General features: G+C 46.2%; 1 protein-coding gene across 1 annotated transcript in view; it reads left to right on the forward strand.

Annotated features, from left to right (window-relative positions):
• Positions 1-3,522: 3,522 nt before the first annotated feature.
• SNX10 (sorting nexin 10) overlaps positions 3,523-20,940 on the forward strand; it is a 75,422-nt gene continuing 58,004 nt past the window's right edge. Inside the window, exon 1 of the mRNA XM_030308132.1 lies at positions 3,523-3,610. The gene's annotated coding sequence lies outside the window, so the exon portion shown is untranslated. The remainder of the gene's footprint in view (positions 3,611-20,940) is intronic.

Below are 20,940 nucleotides of genomic sequence, written 5' to 3' on the forward strand. Positions count from 1 at the left end.
GATTCTGAGAGAGTGGGGAGCTGGATAAGAGAATGGAAAGCAGAGAAGGTGAGTGACATCAAGATCTGACCACAGTGAAAAGCATGGAACTTGGATCTCTGTGGATCAGGGAAGGGAGCAGGTCAAAGCCAGTGCCAAAGTTGGTAGGATTGTGGCATTACCTGAGAGAAAGGTAGTCCAGGAAGATGAAGTGGTGGGTAAATGGATGAGAAGTCTAAATAAGCCCTTTTGTCTTACAAATAGGTAATCCGGCCCAAAAGTTTTCTTTAGTCATTGTTTGGCAGGGATGCATAAGAGAGGTATTTCGAAAAAACAGGTTAGATTGATGGTCAGGAGTGGTTATTTTTTACTCAGGTTAATCTGTCTTCATACTATTGAAAAAAGATTATGATTGTAAGGTCGGAAATCAAAATCCAAATTATTTGCAATTTGCTTAATTTTTTTTTGCTGATGGCCCTTATTGTTTGATGCATGACAAAAACTACCTTCTGTACATCGTATCTACCATCACAGTGCTTCTCAAGAAGACAGGACAATTAATGTAAATTTAAAGGTAAAGAGTTTTTAATGTAATGTTCTGTATAGTAACAGCTAATTATAATTTCTGAACACTGAGTTCAGGCAATTTCCATTTGTACTGTCTGTGGGTTTTGCAATTTTCCCAGGGAATAGAGGAAGGACTCAGTGTCTTCTTAGTGACTTTTTTTGAGCTATAGGCAGTATATTGGAGGTGGCTTCCTTATGGGCAGCTTGGAGATGGAAGAGATTAGAGGATCAAATTATAGTAACAGCTATAATAAAGCTATAATAATGTTATAATAATAAATATAATTTCTTGAGCCCTTGCTGTGTATCCAGCACAGTTCCAAGAGATTTACCTGGATTAAATATTTCACTTTTTTTCTTAAAATAATCTCGACAACCAATGTGGGGATTAAACCCATGACTCCGAGATCAAGAGTCACGTGCTCTACCAACTGGGTCGACCAGACACCCATACCTGGGTTGTTTCACTTAACCCCCACAACAACCATATGTGGCTGGTGCTAATCTTACCATCCTCCTTTTTCAAATGGGAAAATGAGGCCCAGAAAGTTTAAATTATTTTCCCAAGATCGCATAATGAGAGGTAATAAAGCTAGGGTTTAAACTCAGTTAACCGGGCCCTCGTAACTATTGAGGCCAGACTGGACGGTTAAAAGAATTTCTTCTTAACAGCAATTTTATGGGGGCACCTGGATGGTTCAGTTGGTTAAGTGTCAGAATCTTGACTTCAGCTCAGGTCATGACCTCACAGTCTGTGGGTTCGAGCCCCGTGTCACGCTCCCCGTTGACAATGCAGAGCCTGCTTGGGATTCTCTCTCTCTCCTTCTCTGTGTGTCACTCCCCCACTCACTCTCGTTCTCTCTCTAAAATATATAAAAAAAATTTTTCTTTTAAAGCAGTTTTATGGTGACTTTCTCAGCTGGCTAGGATTTTTTAAGCACCAGAAAGTCCTAGTTTTTTTTACCTGCCTACTGATGCTGTAACAAAAAGTCAGAACCTAAAAAGGTGGCAATCACCTAGCTTAGTCCCCTAGATTCAGGCTACACATTATAATTCTTAAGTTGGTAACACCACCCAGATGCTACATCCACGGAGTGCATTGAAATACCTCATTATTGCATCATTCTATTCTGAATTCTTTCCATATAGTCTTCCTCTTTGTTAGGGCCATAATCCTAACAGATATTTAAATGACCTCCTATAGACTCTCCAAATTTTTTTTTTTTTTTTTCTGCTCTGTCTACAGTTATAAGGTTGTGCTTTGACAATAATAAATTTAGAAAGATTTTAATTTTCCAGAATCTCTTGGGATCTTAGACATATGCAGCATTTTGTTTTCCATTCAATTCTTTCTTTGTGGAGCAAAGGAACAAGATTTGAAAAATAAACTTTAATTTGATTTTCAAAAGTGATCGTGTTTACATCACTTGTGTATTATGACTTGGGTGCAGTTTTAAGAGATTAAATAGTAATATTAAAAACAAGACAACAGGCCCAAAATGGGCCCCACCTCACCAAACTAAGACTTCATTACAGTTTCAGGATCTTCCAGAAATGGACTCTTAAACCAGTCAATCAGGAATAACCTGGTCAGCACAGACTGGGTAATCTGCCTGATATACTCCTGCTAAACCCTCCAGGAAAATAACCTGGCCACAACCAACTTGCTTTTTCCTAGTATTACTTGTTCTGCTCCCTTCTGCCTATAAAATCTTTCACATTGTCCAGCTCCTCAGAGCTCCTTTCTGTCTGCTACATGGGATGCTGCCAGATTCATGAATAGTTGAATAAAGCCAATAAGATCTTTAAAATTTGATTCTGTTAAATTTTAACACCAGTAGCTTTAAGATTCAGAGCTTTAAGTTCAGGATCCAAGATGTTAAGACACTACCTTGTAGACTTGGAAGTTTTGTTATGCAAAGTTAGTTTAGGTGTGGAGGATAGACAGGCACAGTTTTTCCTTTTTTTTTTTTTTTTTAACGTTTATTTATTGTTGAGACACAGACACAGAGGGTGAGCAGGGGAGGGGCAGAGAGAGGGAGACACAGAATCCGAAGCAGGCTCCAGGCTCTGAGCTGTAAGCACAGAGCCCAACGCAGGGCTCAAACTCACAAACTGCTAGATCATGACCTGAGCCGAAGTGGGTCGCCTAGCCAACTGAGCCACCCAGACGCCCCAAAGACAGGCACATTTTCAGGTGGGCCTGGAAAGGCCCTGAATGATAATCTGCAGCTGGCTGCGTCTAACGGGAAATTTCGTGCTGGGAAAATGAAGTATAAGGCTACTTTTATTATTCTGGCCTGTAGTCATCTAGGAGCTGCTTCAGCGAACCCTTGGGTTTTCCGTGCAAACAGGTGGGTCAGGCGCAGCCCAAGGTGTCATTGGGAAAGGATTCAGGTCCCTTGGCAGAAAAATTTCAAACATACAGCAAAGTTGAAAGAATTTTACAGCAAACACTCCATGTGCCCACCGCCTAGATTCTACCATGAACAATTTACCTTTCTTGTCGGTCACGCTATCTATCCCCTCTCTCCCCATTCATCAATCCTTCCATCACTAAGGGGGCAGGCTTGGCAAACTCCAGGTGGCTTTCAGGTGGTGATTCCAAAGGATGCCGCTTGCACACCTTCAGCTTTAGAGCCCCGGCAAGCGCGGGTATTGCCTCCCCAGCCGGGTTTGGCGGACTCGGGAAAGAGAACGCGGGCTCCGCGGCGCCGCGGCGCACCCGGGCGGCGGCACGGTTCGCTGCAGCCCAGCGGGCCGAGGGTGCGTCTCATCTTCCGCGGGCGGGAGGGCGGGGCTCCCGGACGGCGCCGGGCTGCACCTGGGCTGGGCGGTGCGGTGGCGCCCCGGGGCGGCGGAAGCGGGAGGCCCGGCGGCCCCACGAGGTCTGCGGGAGCTGAGCGCGGGCGCGGGCCGCTACGTGCGCGGGGCGCGCGGGGCTGCGCTCGGGTGCGCTCCTGGGCGCTCGCCGCCGCCGCCGCCGCCGCTGTGCCTTTGAGTCAGCAAACTCCGTCGCCTGCCAGCCAGCCCGCCGGCTTGGCCCTGCCCGGAGGAACCATCCGTAAGTGACAGGAGCCCTGCGGGGGAGGCCTCCTCGCGCCGCCGAGGTGGGGACCGCGGCCGTGGGCGAGCCGGCCACCCTTTTCTTTTCCTGAGGGGCCGATGCGCCCAGGTGCCGTTCCCTGCGGGCCGGGAAGAGCTTGGGTCTCCCGGGATTGGAGCGGGGAGCTGCCACCTTTCCAGCCGGGATGTGCAGGGGAGGAAGAAATGGTCGGCTTCTTTGCCAGGGGAGGGCATGGAGCGTATTACGTATCGATACAGGGGTTTATGGCTAAAGAGATACCCCGGCGAGAGGGTGGGGCGGAGATGGAATCCTGGATGCCCAAAAAAGTGCTGTAGCACCTTACTTCAGGCCGGGTTTGGGTGGTGGGTTTTTTTTTTTTTTTAACCCATGAAACGGTAGCTTTGAGTTTAGAAATTGGGAAGGGTAGGTAGGGGTTTTCGTGGGATTGCGGGATTGAGGGAAGAGGCCCGAGAGAAGATCCACGTTGACTGGTGACCGGGTTTGGTACCACGGGAAAGCAACAGCCTGTTTTTCAGTTCTGATGCATCATACTTCTGTGAGATTATCGAGGGGAATGGTCACGGGGACGCAGGGCAGCGTGCCCTGCTTGAAAGGAAAGGCGTCTATTTCTGCAGGAAACGTTTTCTTGTAAGAATGATGGAATTAGAAATTTGAGCAGGAACGAGGCTTTCACGTGATCTCCTTCAAACCTTTCATTTTAAGGACGGGGAAACTAAGGCCCTGGGAGGGGAGTCCTTCAGCCGGATGGAAGCAGAAACAGGCCTAGATTCCAGTGGGCTTCTGACTCTGACCCTCGGGGGACGTGGAGGGGGGCAGGGGCGGGCTTGGAATGCAGAACTCCCTGTCCCCCCCCCCCCACCTCCGCCCCGGGGGTGGGGGTGGGGGAGCGGGTGAGCTGGGCCGCGGTGTAAGGTGGACGCCCGGGAGAGAGCCAGTGAGAACCCACCGGCTCCTCCATCCGTGTCCGGGAGGTACCAGGCACGTGAGGTGAGCACTCCTGCCATTTCTGCCATCACTTCCAGGGATGGCTGTTCCTAAGGCCATTTTTATTCTAAGGAATGGTAGATTTCAGGTTGATTACTGGGGGTGTTTTGGATAAAGGTACAAAAATAAAATACATTTAGAAGTAAATAGGGGAAGATGTGAAAAACGTGGTTACAAGCACTGGCTTGTATTTAACTCATCGTCCTGTTTTCTTCTGCCGGAGTATTTCATTCTCAGTTCCCACCTTACCAGTTACCCGGTTCAGTGGTGAGCAAATTGGTGTTGAAAGAGTGGGGGCGTGCTCAGGTGACAGTGCTCCACACCAGGGGTCTCTTGACTGGCACTCCACTTCTCTCCCCACCACTCTGGGCTGTGGTGAGAACTTCCTCTTATTTTACTTTAGGGGAAGGCCTCCTGGAGCATGGTATCCAAAAAATAGATCTGAATTGTCATTCTTTTCTAATACAAATGTATTCATTAACGGCTGCCGATTGTGTCCTAGACGCAGTTTTCGTGGCTTTGGAGCACTCTTAAGTATCTTCTTTCAGGCTTAGGGTCTCTGCTTTCATTTTAAAGGGTTCACTTTGTTAGTTAAACTAGTTTGTGAAATGGCCTCTTTTTTTTTTTTTTTTTTTCCTCTTTTGGTGTCCCTTCTGTGGTTTAACAACCAAGTTTGCAAAAGGCTTAGAAACTGGTTGAGATGAAAGTCCAGCCTCTGTAGTCTTTCATTTCTAAGAGTGGCAAAGAAGGGCTTTTTGCCAAGTCAGGGCTGACTTCCATGGAGAATATCCCAAATTTTAGACTGTTAGCACCTACCTCTTTCTTTCTCTTGGTTAACGCAGTAACTATGAATCAGCATTTATGCTCTCTTAGCCCTGTTCAAATAAAAGATAGTACGGGGTAGTGGTTACAGATTATGGTCTCAGGCTCACCCACGTTGAAGTCTTGGCACAGTCATTTGCTAGCTGAGGTACTGTCAGTGGGGGCACTTAACCTGTCTGACTTATCCTTTATTCAGAAATTAAAACAAAAAAAGCAATGGTAATCCTTGCGTCCCAGAATTGTAAATAACAACAGCTGACATTTCTTGAGCACTTACTATGTGCTAGGCATTGTGAGAGAGTTTTTATGTGAGTCTCCTTAATCCTCACAACAAATTTACGAATCTGATTCTATTTACCTCTGGGGAAACTGTGCTCGCTTCGGCAGCACATATACGTCTGGGGAAACTAAGGCATCAAGGTATTGAAGACTTCCCTAAACTTCACAGCTCACAATTTTAACCACTCAGCAAATGTATCCCACCTTTCTTTTTTTTTTTTTTTAATTTTTTTTTTTAACATTTATTTATTTTTGAGACAGAGACAGAGCATGAACGGGGGGAGGGGCAGAGAGAGAGGGAGACACAGAATCGGAAGCAGGCTCCAGGCTCTGATCCATCAGCCCAGAGCCTGACGTGGGGCTCGAACTCACGGACCGCGAGATCGTGACCTGAGCCGAAGTCGGACGCTTAACCGACTGAGCCACCCAGGCACCCCTGTATCCCACCTTTCTATAATAGCTAATAATAATTTTGGGCTTCCTGTAGGCCAGGCCCTTTTTCAAATACTCTATGTATATATTAACAGTCCTTTCTACCCCCTCACACTTTTTTTTTTTTTTTTTTAAGTTTTATTTAAGAGAGAGAGATAGAACACAAGCAGGGGAGGGGCAGAGACAAGGAGAGACAGAACCCCAAGCAGGCTTCACACCATCAGCCCTATGTGGGCCCCAATGTGGGGCTCCAACTTGGAAACCACGAGATCATGGCCTGAGCTAAAACCAAGAGTCAGTCGGTCGCTTAACCAACTGCACCACCCAGGCGCCCCACATCCTTCTTTTTTTTTGGTTATAGATGGAGAAACTGTGGTTCAGAGCCCAGGGCAGACAACTAGTAAATGATGGAGACAACATTTGACCTGGGCAGCCTGGCTCTGGAATGGGTGCTCTCACCCAGTCCCCCGTGAATGTACATAAAGGGCTGAGCCAGGCCTCAATCAAAGGCAAGTCTTATTGGCACTTTCATTTATTCTTCCCTAAGTAACTACTTCCTCCTCCCAGTTATCTGCAGAGGAGATGCTTTTAGTTCTGCAGATTCAACTTTGCTTAAGGTTTTATGATTCTATATACGTTTATGGTATCCTCTGGTATTTTTAACAGTGTGTGGTAGGTCTCAGAGATCTTGATCCTAGGAATACAGAGATAGGCTTTTGGGGATCTGTGAACCCCCTGAAAATGTCTGATTTTATACTCATGTGCAAAAGTGCATTATTCTGGAGGAGAGAATCCACAGCTTACTTCCGATTCTTAAAGGGTTACCCATGGCGGAAAGAAAAAAATGACTGTTCTATTCCCGACATCTCATTTTACAAATGGGGCAATGGAGACCCAGTGGAAAGGCAGAATAACTTAATCTGAATGACACCGCTAATTAGGAGTAGAAAGGGGACCAAAACTCGGGTTTCCTGGTCTCGTCTTCTTTCCATCGCACTCCCATGTTTCCCTTTGGAATAAGTGGTGCCAGGTGAATAAATTATGAGATGTCAAAAGACTCACTCCTCACCCGATAGGCTGCCACAGTGTGTGGGGCCCGCAAAGCTTCCTGGAAGTACCTATCAAAATACAGCATCTTTTGGCATATCATGTTGTAAACTGAACCCCTTTACTGTGATTCAGGATGGGCATCAACAACTCTGAAAGGTATGAGCAGGAGCATAAAAATGGGGGAGAAGGTGAGGAAAGATTCATAACATGCACTGATTGAGTCGCAAGGAGGCCATTGAGGCCTCTTGGTAGAATTGTAGTGTTAGAAAATGTTTTGCTGAGACGTTTGTAAATTCAATCTAAATTCCGTGAAGTCTGAGAATTCTGTGTAGTGTGTGAGTCACTAGGAGTCAGGCCACCTCCTGGCCAAAGGCTGATGCTCCGTGACTAAGCAAGACTGAAAGGTCATGAGATCTTTATTAGTTTAGGCCAGTCCTTTAACTTTGCTTCATTTTTACAAATTGATAAAGTTTACCTGGAAAAATAGATTTGTCCTAATAGGTAATACATTTTGAAATGTACCGTCCAGCCAGATTTCAAAATATATCATGTAGGACCAGGGATGGGGAGTCCAGAAATGGTTCCATTGTGAAGACAGGAATTGAAAGTAACATAAAATCAACTACAGTTAAGTCTGTTGAGATGGTTGCCTCATACCATTCATAAAAGCACATTCCATTTAGAGTAAAGATTATATGTCAGAAACAAATTATAGACATTAAAATGTACATACATGTGATGGTTTTCAAAAATAACTTTGGAGTAGGAAAGATCTTGCCAACTTAATACTCAGAAGGCATAAAGGAAAATATTGATTTAACTTTATGAAACATTATACTAATATAAGAAAAGAGATGTCGTAAACAAAGTTGAAAGGCAGATGACAGATTAGCAAAGCAAATAGTTGCAATATCTATAAAAGGCATGGAGTTTTCAAAGTCAATAGAGAAAAGAAAATAATCCAATAAAAATACAGGTAAAGGCTATTAACAGGTAATTCACACACACACACACACACACACACACACACACACACACACATAAATGTTTAACTTTGTTAATAATCAGATAAGTGATTTGTTGCCTTCCCTGTTCTTCCACTCTCCCACTGACCCCTCCATTTGGTGGCTCCTTGGCCTGTCCTGATCTTCTTTTATTTTTTATTTATTTATTTATTTTATAAATTTTTTTTAAATGTTTTTATTTTTGAGACAGAGAGAGACAGAGCATGAGCAGGGGAGGAGCAGAGAGAGGGACACACAGAATCAGAAGCAGGCTCCAGGCTCTGAGCTGGCAGCACAGAGCCTGACTCAGGGCTCGAACTCACGGACTGTGAGATCATGAACTGAGCCAAAGTCGGATGCCTAGCCAACTGAGCCACCCAGGTGCCCCCTGATCCTCTTTTATTTCTCCACACTCTCTCTGTATATCTGTGGTTTTCAAATGTTTTTGTGCATTAGAATTCTCTGGGAAATTTGTTAAAGCAGATTTCTGGGCCTTACTTTGAAATATTCTCATGCAGTAGGTCTGGGATGAGACCTGGGATTCTGTGTTTTGATTCCCACGTGATCCAGATGCAATGACAAACACTGGACAAGCTGGTTTAATTTGTTTCTGAGACTTTGAACCATTAATTCCTTGATGCAGATGGCTGGCTCTCTCGTGAGCCCCAGGATTATGTAGTTAACATCAAATCTGACCCCTTGGATGTGTCAGGGACATTTTAAGTGAACTTGCCAACATTATTGACCCTCCCCTCCCCAGTTTTGCGGGGCCTGACACTCAAGCGGTGTGGGGTCCTCTTTACGAAAAAGAACGCAGCATTGTGAATGCAAAATGCAGTACAGGTCCGCAGAGGTGTCTGTGCAGATGCCGGCCCAGAAACGGGAGATTCTTTAACTTCTTGGTGATTCTTCCTCTGCTCCCCACTCTCACCCAACCCGTCCTCCTCCCTTGCCCATCTGAGAAATCATTACTGCCATCCGTCCATTCGTGTGTCCAGGCTAGCACCGGGAGCTATTTCTCCACCCCACCTCCCAGCCGGCTCAAGGTCTCGGTTCATTTTCCATCTGTCTATGCTCCACCCCCTACCCCAGCTCCCCGCCTTAGCTCAGGCTGCTGCCACACACATTCATATCAGCGCCTGATACACCTCTCGTTCCGCTCGGCTCCCCTCAGATCCAGTTTCCTAAATCAGCCAGAGTAATCTTTTTAAGAACATACATTGAAACGTGTGGTCTCCTGGATTTGCCAGCCCCATGGTGTGGACTGGATTGTCCCTGCAGATGGCTGAGACTCGTGGCAGGGCCATGAATGTGGGGTGGGTGGGGGAGGGTCGGGCTGGGTCACACTACACGAGCTTGACCTTTTTGGGGACTGGTTTCAAGAAGTGGGGTGCATCTGGGGAGGCATGCCCGCATTGTTCACTAAGGCTTGTTGCTTTCCCTCCCAGTTTACCGCCTTTTCCTGTTAGAACTGGGGGCCATGTAAGACCTGTGGAGTGCGAGCAAAGTCGGGGTGGATGTCCATTCTTTGCCTTTTGGTGCATTCCTGTGGTGATTAGATGTTATGTAGTAAAATCAGACTGTTTAATTAGTTTGGGGAAGAAAGGCACATTCTCTTCTAACCCAGGTGGCACCTGGGGGCCTCCTGTTCCTTAGAGAAATAATAAACCTCGGGGAGAACCCACCAGCCATAGTCCAGGGAATTCCACAGTTTTTCCAGGTTTTCTGCTAATTCCCTGGGGTTGCAAGTGGGAGAAAGGCTCACCTGCTCTCTCTGTTTTACTTTGGTGTCAGCCCTGACATGCTGATAGAGCAGTCTGCCACCATGTGCTTTGCTGGGTCAGTGGACTTAACTAGGTTAGTGGGAGGTCAGCCGGCGGGGCCCCTGACCCGCCATCTTGTGTGTCCTTCCCTCTGCCTCTTAGTCCTTCCCTCCCTCCCTCCTCATTTTCCTCTGAGCTCCAGTCTTTTCCCTCCACGACTCTGGATTCTTCCCAGTTCTTTCCTCAGACTTATAAACCCAAACAGTTCAACGTGCAGAGCACAACAAGGGGCTTTGTATATTGGAGACCTGTGCTTCTTAGAAATTAGAAATATAAACACGTAAGAAGAGAATTTTCTATTAGGTGATAATTTTCTTCCCCCCTTTTTTTTTAATTAAAAGTTGTTTTTTTTTTTTTTTTTTTTGTTTTTTTAATGTTTGAGAGACAGAGACAGAGCATGAGCTGGAGAGGGGCAGAGAGAGAGGGAGACACAGACTCTGAAGCAGGCTCCAGGCTCTGAACTGTCAGCACAGAGCCATATGTGCGGCTTGAACCCATGAAGCGCAAGATCATAACCTGAGCCAAAGTCGGGCTTAATCAACTGAGCCACCCAGGCACCCTCTTCCCCTTCTTATTGACATAGCAGCTCTCCTTATTGTAGAGTGGCATTTGTTTTTTTTTTTTTTTTAATTTTTTTTTCAACGTTTATTTATTTTTGGGACAGAGAGAGACAGAGCATGAATGGGGGAGGGGCAGAGAGAGAGGGAGACACAGAATCGGAAACAGGCTCCAGGCCCTGAGCCATCAGCCCAGAGCCTGACGTGGGGCTCGAACTCCCGGACCGCGAGATCGTGACCTGGCTGAAGTCGGACGCTTAACCGACTGCGCCATCCAGGCGCCCCGTGTAGAGTGGCATTTGGAAGAGCTGGGGAGAAGGGGGAAAAGGGGAGAAGGCAGTCGTCCTCACAGCATTCCGGGGTCACCAGCTGGGTTGGGGGATGGTGTTACCATAGCTCTGGGTTCTGGTATCTCAGCAGGAGACACAGAGACTTTTTGTCAGCTATCTATGGATGATCAGACCCTGAGAATCTGGGCTTCCGCTCAAACACGCATGAAAGCTCCTATGCCAGGAAATCAATGCAGTGATTTACAAGGAGGTGCAGACTAGATGCTGGTTTTTCCTAGTCAGCTCATATCCCTGACAGCTTGAGAAAACCTTGAAAAACTGACCTCTGTTTTTGAACTTGCTAAACCGAGTACGGTAAACAACACACGTCAAAATGCCCTTGGAATTACAGTCTAGTGCTTTGGCAAGTTAATTTAGGTGAATAATTACTTTGGTATTTTCCCACTTGAAAAGGACTTTTTCTCTGTGGCTTATCTTCGCCCTTCTTGGATCAAAGTTGGGCATTGGACATCCCCGGGTAATGATTTCCTGCAGGCAATGGCCCAGGATGCATTTCACACACGTGGGCTGAGTTTCAGAGCCGTATAAAGATGTAAGATTTCTGCTTTCTGTAAATATTACTGTTTCATCTGACAAAACAGATACTTGAAAAGAACATTTTTTTTTTTTTAAAGAACATTTTTTAAAGGCACATGTGCTCTGTGGATATTGAGGGAGACTTCCAGCATTTTTCCTCAGGGGTCTTGGAGAAGTCTAGGACCGTAATGAACAGGGACAGTGGCTGACACGGCAAATCCTTGGCATCTGCCTCCATGTTTGTTCCTTCAGTCTTTGCAGCAGATCGACGAAGTAGGCAGGTGTCCTGTTTTTACAGATGAGGAAACTGAGGCACAGAAAGGTTACTTTCTCCTGGCAAAGGGCAGAATGAGAATTCACAGTCAGGCTGCTTGGCATGAACAGGCTCCACTGTTTTCCCATTCACTGTGTCCCTCCTACTTCCTACTTCCTACTCCTAGGGGAAGTCAGAAGTGAAATCTTGCTCAAACATGAAATCTCCCTTCTTGCTTGTCCCTCATTTTAACTTGCGAGTTCTTCCTATCTGGACTGATGTCACTTTGGACAGATTTGAACTTGACCAGTAGGTCACAGTTCCTTGTGTTGCTCTTCTCACAAGTAACTGAAATTGCCTCCCTAGTTGCAGTTCTTTGCAACGGAGGCTGCGAGCTCCTGGAAAGATTGTCATTTCCAGCGTGTGTAATGCTTTCCTTTTGAAAGAGAATTTATCACTGGTACTAAAGAGGAACATTTAGTGCTCACTTCTGTCTCTAATTTGCATCCCTGTACCCTTTTCTTATCTCACTCCCAACCTGTTCTCCAAAACAAGATTGTTTTGTGTGGATGTCCTACATCATCCTAGCTTGTTCCCACCCGACCTCATCTTTCTCTCTTAGCTCTCAAAACAGCGCCCTCACCCCCCACCCCCACACCTTTCAACTTCTTCATTCTGCCAGTGACCACAGTCTTTTTTTCCGGTCACCTGATTGGTGAGTCATCACTGACTCCCTTTCTCCATCATGCTCTTGTCCAAGTTTTCTTCATGATATATATATATTTTTAAATAGATTTGTGTGTTTTTTTTAGAGCAGTTTTAGGTTCACAGCAGAATTCAGGGAAAGCACAGAGAGATTCTATATACTGTCTGCATCCCCTCCCCCATCATCACCCAGAGTCCACACTTTACATTAAGGTTCACTCATGGTGTTGTACTCTGTGGGTTTTGACACAAGTCAGACACGTGGTCCACCATTAGAGTATCCTACAGAATAGTTTCACTGCACCCAACACCCTCTATGTCTGCTTCTTGTTATTTCTAGTGCTTTTTCCATCCACCCAGCCCACCTTGGGTCCGTGATGTTTTCTGCTGGCTGGAGCATCCAAGCAGCCCCCTGATGAAGCTCATGGCCTTTAATTTCTCTCCCGGTCAATCCATCCTCCACCCATCCTCGCATGAGTTGTTGCTATCATATCATGGCAACTTCCTCAGTCATCCCTGCCTTCCAGCAGGATCGAAGTTCAAATTCCTCCTCTTTTTTTAATATATAATCTAAAAAATTTTTTTAAATTTATTTTAGAGAGAGAGAGCAAGAGGCAGAGGGAGAGAGAGAGAGAATCCTAAACAGCTGTACACTCAGCATAGAGCCCGACACAGGGCTTGATCTCATGACCTGAGGTGAAAGCAAAAGCTCAACCGACTTAGCCACCCCAGAGCCCCATCAAATCCTCCTCTTATCATGCAGGGACTTCCCCATCCTAGATGCCCTTTGGAGCCCTTCTAGACTTACCTCCTTGCAGTATTCTGCCAACACAGCTCTTCCACTCCTGGGGGGCCGGGATTCCTGGCTCTCGAACGTGGTACTGCTGCTTAATCACCTGGTCCCATTTTCTGTGCTTGTCCTGATGCGAGCATCGAGGCCTCCTCACTCCCTGTCTTCTCCGTGAAGCCTCTGCCTCTCCATTCTTCCTGTGGCCTTGTTGTCAGTGCTATTTTGGGGGGGGAGAGTGACACACAGTGAGTTCTGCATTACAAGCGGACTGTCTCATATCTGTGCCTGGGCATCTTTAGGCCGTGGAAGTGAGAAAGTGTTACTTAACCATTTAAAAAAATACCCATCACCAGGACCAGACCTGTAACAATCAGACAGCAGAGGCTCAGTGATTACATATTGAATTGACTTGTCCTTGTCCCCCATAATGCTTAGAGGGTCCTTTATTGCCAGTGACACTAAAGAGGTCTGTCATGTGAATGCAGCACACCTCTCAGTTTCTTTCTTTCTGAGGAGAAAGTCACATCTAGATGTTTGGCTGCAGGCTTTCCCAGGTTCATATACAGACAGGACTCTGCCCCCAGCTCACCTTCTAAAGCATTTGAGACATTAATGAGCCAGTGTATCGGTTGCTGTCTTTTAAGCATTTATTTCTAAGGAGATAGTGCAGGTGCCATGCTGGACATAGTGGGTCCCGTGTGGTGAGTAAGGAGGAGGCTGGTTACCTGGCTTTGGATCCTGGCTCCTTCACTTACTAGCTACACGACCTTGGGTGTGGTTTCCTTATTTGTAAAATGCGAGTAATGATACTTGGCCGTCTTGGGGATTAGATGAGATAATTCATCTTACAGGCTCTTCAGTGTCTGACACATGGTTAGCAGTCTGCTATTTTTTATTTTGATTACAGTTTCTGATTATCAGTGGCATAACTGTAACATTATTCCCCATTCTCCTCTTTTACAGTCCAGTGGAGTTAGGTCAGGAGGAAGATAGAAAACGACAGAGGAAGACCTGGGTGGCTCTGATACTCCCCTCTAGGCTGTTGCTGGCTGAAAGCTTTCTTTTCTTCCAAGGTGAATGATTAACGACCATGAGTGAGAAGGGAGAGGGCTGGGAGGAGAGGCAGGTGAAGTGTTCGTATGCCCCTCCTCTCAGCCACGTGGTTAGGCCGCTTAGAAACTTGATGTGGTGCAGACATGGAGAAAATTAGTTGGGAGTAATGCAGTCAAATTTAATTGACCCGATATTTATTGGGCACTTACTATATGCCAGGCACTCTGCTAAGTGCTGTTATAAAGCCTGAATGATCTGACAAGGTCCCTGTCCTTGTGGACCTTTGAGAGGACAGATAATAACAACAAAATAGATTAATAGATAAAACAATACAGATTGTGATAAATTCTAAAGAGAAATAAAAGGGTAGAACATGACTGGGGGGAGTTTGCTTTAGTGGGTGATCAGGGGAGGCTCCTCTGAGGAGGTAGCATTGAAACCAAGAGCTGCAGATGGGAAGGAGCCTCCACGGTGGGTTAGGTGGGGAGGTCGGGGTGGGAGGGGCTTTAGAGGGAACAAGAGGCGCAAAGGGACTGAGGGGGGAGTTCAGAATTGACCTGTAGGGCAACTAGGCACCATGAGTGTGCAGAGTTGAGCCAAGGGGTTGGTCAGAGAACCAGAGCTTGTGCTTTACAGGGGTTGTGCAGATATAGACTTTGTCCTCTGAAAACAGTGGTTTTCAAAAATTGTCACCAGTACACTTGAGGGAGCAGGCAGTGACCCTTCTGGGGTGGGCTGTCGAGGGGGTGGTGATGGGGAGTCTCGGGTCTGCGATTTGAAAAGAGCCCTCTGTGATTGGGATGTACCTCCTTCTCCCCTTTTCCCACATGGAGAAGCACTGTTCTTCAGGATCCACTCAGAAGCCGTGGGATCTGGGAACTTTTACGTCCCTTATTTTTCAATTAAATGTGTGAGGTTATATAGGCACACTATAGGACATGGAATTCTGTCAACTGGTGTGAGAACATTGGCTTGGGCATTTGAGGATGAGTCACTGTTTAATTGGAATGCTGTGTGACCCACTTCAATACCTAACGTTTTGTGAATAGAAAAGTTACTTTTCACTTTCTTTTGAAATTATTTAGAAATGACCTTTGGAGATGTCCTTTAAGATTCAATGCACGTGGATGTTGTCCTTGTGTTAGGAGAGGCGGTCGAGGGGAGAGGAGAGAGAGCTTCTGGCATTTAGGAGCCTCAGTTTGAGTTCTGCACCACAGAGTGTGGCTTCAGTGGGCCATTTATCCTCTCTGGGGTATTGGTATCCTCTTGTGTGAAATGAGACACGTAAGTTGCCTGCCTCACCAACTGTCATGGGACAGTGCTTTTATAAACGTCAGAACGTCAGAAAATAAAGTTAACTTTGAAAAGCTTAAATTCTGGGGGCACCTGGTGGCTCAGTTGGTTGAACATCTGACTTGATTTTGGCTCATCAGGTCACTATCCCAGGATCATGGGATCAAGCCTGCTTGATGCCTGCTTGGGATATTCTCTCTCTCTCTGTCTCTCTCTGTCTCTCTCTGTCTCTCTCTGTCTCTCTCTCTCAATCTCTCTCTCTCTCTCCCCCTCCCTCCCTCCTCCTCTCCCTCTCCCCCTCCCCCCTGCTCATGCTCTCTTGCTCTCTCTCTCTCTCTCTCTCTTAAAAAAAAACAAACAAAAAACCCAAAGAACTTAAATTCTGTTTGTGTACATTATGGCCAATAGCTCTTACGGCCCCGATATATTTATGACATAGAAGGTAAATTTTCACTGCTTACAGATGATTGGTTTCTGGAATAATTTAAAGGAGAATATTTTTATAACTTTACACTAGGAGTAGGCTTTGTAAGTATGGGGTAAAACTTAAAAGCCATAAAGGAAATGACTGATAAAATTCATTACCTAAAAACAATTAGCATAGCAAAACCCCATAAGCAAAAAAAAAAAAAAAAAAAAGTTTACAAACCAGAAAAACATTTGTATTTCATGTTATGTATTAAGGAGTAATTTTCCTAATACATAGAGAACTCCTAAAAATCAATAAGGAAAAGAACAAGAATACTATAGGAAAATGGTCAAAGGATATGAGCAAACAATTCATAGAAAATAACTTAGTGGCTCCTAATCACATAAAAATGTTGACCTCACAAATAATTTTTTAAATCCTAATTAAATTGCACTGAAATTTACAACATTTCACCTGTCTGGGATTCACAAAGAGAAAACATTTTGAAAACCATCCATGTTAGGGAGGCTGTGGGAAAACAGAACTCACATACTCGCTTGAAGAATGTGTATTAGTTTCCTATAGAGGCTGTCTTGCTGGTATTTGTCAGAGTGGAAAATTCACATGGTCTTGCTTGACTCAGAAATTCCATGTGCAGAAATTTATCCTTCGGATAAATTCACGGGATTCACTGTTTCTAACAGCAAGACTGCCTATCTGTGCAAGCTGGTGAACATGAATTAGGGTACATTTGCACAGTGGAGTAGTACACAGCCACAAAAAGAGAACAACAATGGTCTATGAATATCTGTGGAGCAGTGTGTATTGTTAAGTACAGAGTGAAGTGTAGGAAGGACCATATGTGAGTCTACGATTTACAGAAAAGGAAGCGGGGGGGGGATCATATGTGTATGTACTCACATATGCATAAAATATCTCTGGAAGTTATATTAAAAATGATGAAGAGGTAGGGAAAAGAGGGAGAGTTTTTATTCTATACTCTTTCGTGTATTTTATATTTTGAAATAAGTTATGTTTTAAAAATTAATAAATATGAAACAAAAAATAGAACATAAAACTGTCGTTGAGGTAGGGATTGAACCTACGTATAGATTCAGCATTGTGTTTGATCCCCAGGTTATTAAACGTCTTTATGTGTTCACCACTATCACAGTTTGGGGCTGTGAGAAGGGAGGACACTCTTCAAAGAGCTGTTGGCCACTTTGGGGACACGAGACTAATGTACACCACAGTCAGAGGCCAGTGGAAGGACCATCTGATCAAACATTCAGGGGCTGGTGCAGCTGATTTCTGATGGGGATTCGGTTCTCCACTAGTCAGGGGAACACTGTGTTCAAAGTGCATATACAAAGCTTGTGGTAGAATAATGGCCCCCCAAAAGGTCCATGTTCTCATCCCCACAAGCTGTGAATGTTTCCTTGTATTCAAGGGTGGATGTGATTAAATTAAGGCCCTGGAGATGAGATTATCCTGGGTTTTCTACGTAGGCCCAGTCGAATCACATGGATCCCTACAGGCAGAGAACTTTCTTGGCCGTGGTCAGGGAGATGCGCCCCCAGAAGAAGGGTCAGAGAGATGATATGTTGCTGGCTTTGAAGATGGAGAAGAGGGCCAGGAGCCCAGGAATGCCAGCGGCCTCTAGAAGCTGGAAAAGGCAAGGGAGCAGTCTCTCCCTTAAAGCCTCCAGCCCTGTAGATGCCTTGATTTTAGCCGAGAGAGATCAGTGTTGGATTTCCGATCTACAGAGCTGTACAATAATAAGTTTGTGTTGTTTAAGCCACGAAATTGATGGCAGTTTGTTATAGCAGCTATAGGAAATGCGTGCAAAGATGATGTAGAAATAGCCCCGAAGCTTTGCTCTCACGGGCTTTCGAGTTTAGGAGGGAAGAGAAGACAAGAATCTAGTCAATTACCATGCCAAGCAAACATGGAAAGTGGCATGAAGATTTGCAAGGAGCTGTCCACGAAGGAGCCAGGGAAGGCTCGGGGAAGAGGTGCAGGTGAATTGTGCCGTGAGAGGCAGTGTGGCTTTGGTGCGGATTGTGGGTTTGAATATTGGCTCTGCCTCTTTTTTTTTTTTTTTTCAACGTTTATTTATTTTTTGGGGACAGAGAGAGACAGAGCATGAACGGGGAGGGGCAGAGAGAGAGGGAGACACAGAATCAGAAACAGGCTCCAGGCTCTGAGCCATCAGCCCAGAGCCTGACGCGGGGCTCGAACTCACAGACCGCGAGATCGTGACCTGGCTGAAGTCGGACGCTTAACCGACTGCGCCACCCAGGCTCCCCAGGCTCTGCCTCTTCTTATTTATGGGGCCTGGAGAAAGTCAATCTCCCCGTGCCTCAGTTTTCTCATTTGTAAAGTGGGGATACTTAATAACGCCTCTTCGAAAGGCTGTTGTGCAAAGTCAATAAGTTAACCTGTGTCGAGTGCTCGGAGTAGTTTCTGGCCATTCTAAGGGCTGTGGAGGTGTACGCTTTTGATATTTTGCCCTAACGGATGGGTAGGGCAGAGATAGGCAGAGAGACGTGATGGAGCATCTGGGGACACCGAGCCCACTGCTGGGGAGAGGAAGGCTCTCAGTTGAATGGTGGGATCGCCGGTGGGAAGAAGGAGCAGAAACTAAGACTGTTTCAGACCATGGAGCCAGATGATGGTGGCCTTGGAAGTTGGATGGAAGGACATCCACTTAGTGCCCTAGAGGTTTCAGCAGGTAGGATGACAATGAGTTCAGCGAGGGTGCTGATCAGGTTTCTCTAAGAGGGGAGGCAGGTGTGGTTTTTGAGCCCTGACTCCAGAGTCTTCTTCCCACTCACCTCTACTCCATCCCTTCACTCTGAGCAGCCTGACCTCTAACCAAGATGGTCACTCTTCATTCTCCTCTCTGCTACCAGGGCCACCCTGCAGGATTTGGATTCGGGGCCACCACCTGGTGTCTTGTCAGTACTGGATCACCAGGATTCCGTGTCTCTAGAGAACACTGTGGGATCTGTAGCTGGCTGTCATGTGTGTAGATGCTCAGAGTCACCTGCTTCTTCAAAGCCAGTTTTCAGCCTCTTCTGTGTCCCCACAGACAAAGGAGCAGAGACCTGAGCTGTGTGGCTTTAGCAAGTCCCCACAGGCTGATGGCTGGCCCGGTGGTGAGTGTGGGCCTATCCCTGTTGCCTTGAGAAGCCAACTCTTTCTGGCCATTTGGGGTCTGTGTCTTCTCAACATGTAGGGTGGTTCTTGCACAGATGAGCCACCAGAACCTTCAGAGTTCTGGAGAGAATGATCCTGAGGTGCAGCATTGTAAGCAGAAATGGGAATCTGGATTTTCCAGACCCGACTGCCCTAGTCCCTTGTGTCCTGTGTGTTCAACCTTTGCCTTTTGGAATCCCTCTTTCCTCATAGCTGCTCAGATTCCTCTTGCTGACTCGGGGATGCCCAGGGCCTCTCAGGGAGCTGTCCTTGAAATACGGGATTCCCGCCTGGCCTTCCTCCCCATCCCCCCCTCACCCCCCCAACTCTATGCTCTTGGCTTATCTCATCCTTCTGCCTCTCCTCTCACTCCTGCTTTTGTCTCCTAAGAATTTACAAGCTGGAGTGTCAGTCTTCCAAGGCCTCTTCTCTACTACATTATCTGATAAGTGAGTGAACTTGTGCAAAGGGACAGGTAAGGGCTAATGAGTGGATTTATTATGATCATGTGAGGAAATGCCCAGGCCTGCCTGTCCTTGGATAAGTCATCACCTCCATTAGGTGTCTCTTCTTATCTGAGAAACAGAGACCGTAATACTTGCCCCGCCTCAGAGGACTGTTGTGACTAGGATATCATTCATCATTTGTTACATTCACTCATCCGTTCCATAGTCATCGAGTACCGACATCGTGGCTGATACTGTGCCAAGCAGCAGGTATACATTAGTGATAGAACAGATGCGATGCCTGCCCTACTCTTGTGGGGACAGATCACAAACAAGAGACAAAAACATATGTATTCCAGCTTATGGGGACATGGTAATGTCCGTGACAGGGCCAAGCTGTGATTGGTTTTTTGTTTTTTTTTCATTTTTTATTTTTTTACATTGTTTATTTTGAGAGACGGAGTGAGACAGAGCACAAGCGGGGAGGAGCAGAGAGAGAAGGAGGCACAGAATCTGAAGCAGGCTCCAGGCTCCAAGCAAGCATTCAGGACAGAGCCCGACGTGGGGCTTGAACCTACGAACCATGAGATCATGACCTGAGCTGAAGTTAGTTACTCACCGACTGAGCCCCCCAGGCACCCTGGCCAAGCTGTGATTGTAAATGCAGCCTTCGGTTTACCAAGGTGGAGGCCTTCTAGTAACTCGGCAGTTTGGGCTCAAGGTCTCCTGGGTTTCTGGGTGATAGCGTGATGGGTTGGGAAACGTCTGAGAGTGCTTTGCTCTTCCTTTCCCTTAATCATGCCGTGGAGGTTCTCTTTCCTCTGCCGGGGCTTTCAGCTGGCATCTGGGCGGTGTTTGTATGGGCGCCTGGCCTTGCCAACTTCACCGCCTTCTCACTGCCTGGTAGGTGAGTGCACAGGTGTGCCCCCTGGACTCAGGGCTGCTTCCCAGTCCTGTGTGCAGGAAAGGAAAGAGGATCTTGGCTTCTGCAGCAAATGACAGAAGCTTTGGTCACTGTTGACTTCATGATAGTTGCCAGGAGGGGTCACTGGAGATTTAGGACTGTTGTGATAAAGAAGTTTGAGTTGCTTAAAATAGATTCTGAGGAAGCTCCAGATGCCAATGGTCGTGCGTGAGTCTGGCTGTGGGTTACTTCATTCAGAGCATAGGCTACACATAGTTCTTAAAACTGTCATGTTAGGGCGTGTACTGGGCCCTTGAGATCAGGATTGTAGTTTTTCATCCCTTCCTCTGCTGAGGAAACTGGCTTGGACTGAGTCTACTCCCAGGTAGTAGCACACTTGGGAACAGAACCTCTTTTTTTTTTTTTTTTTTAATT

The sequence above is a fragment of the Lynx canadensis genome, chromosome A2, assembly GCF_007474595.2.
Source record: "Lynx canadensis isolate LIC74 chromosome A2, mLynCan4.pri.v2, whole genome shotgun sequence".
Lineage (NCBI taxonomy): Eukaryota > Metazoa > Chordata > Mammalia > Carnivora > Felidae > Lynx > Lynx canadensis.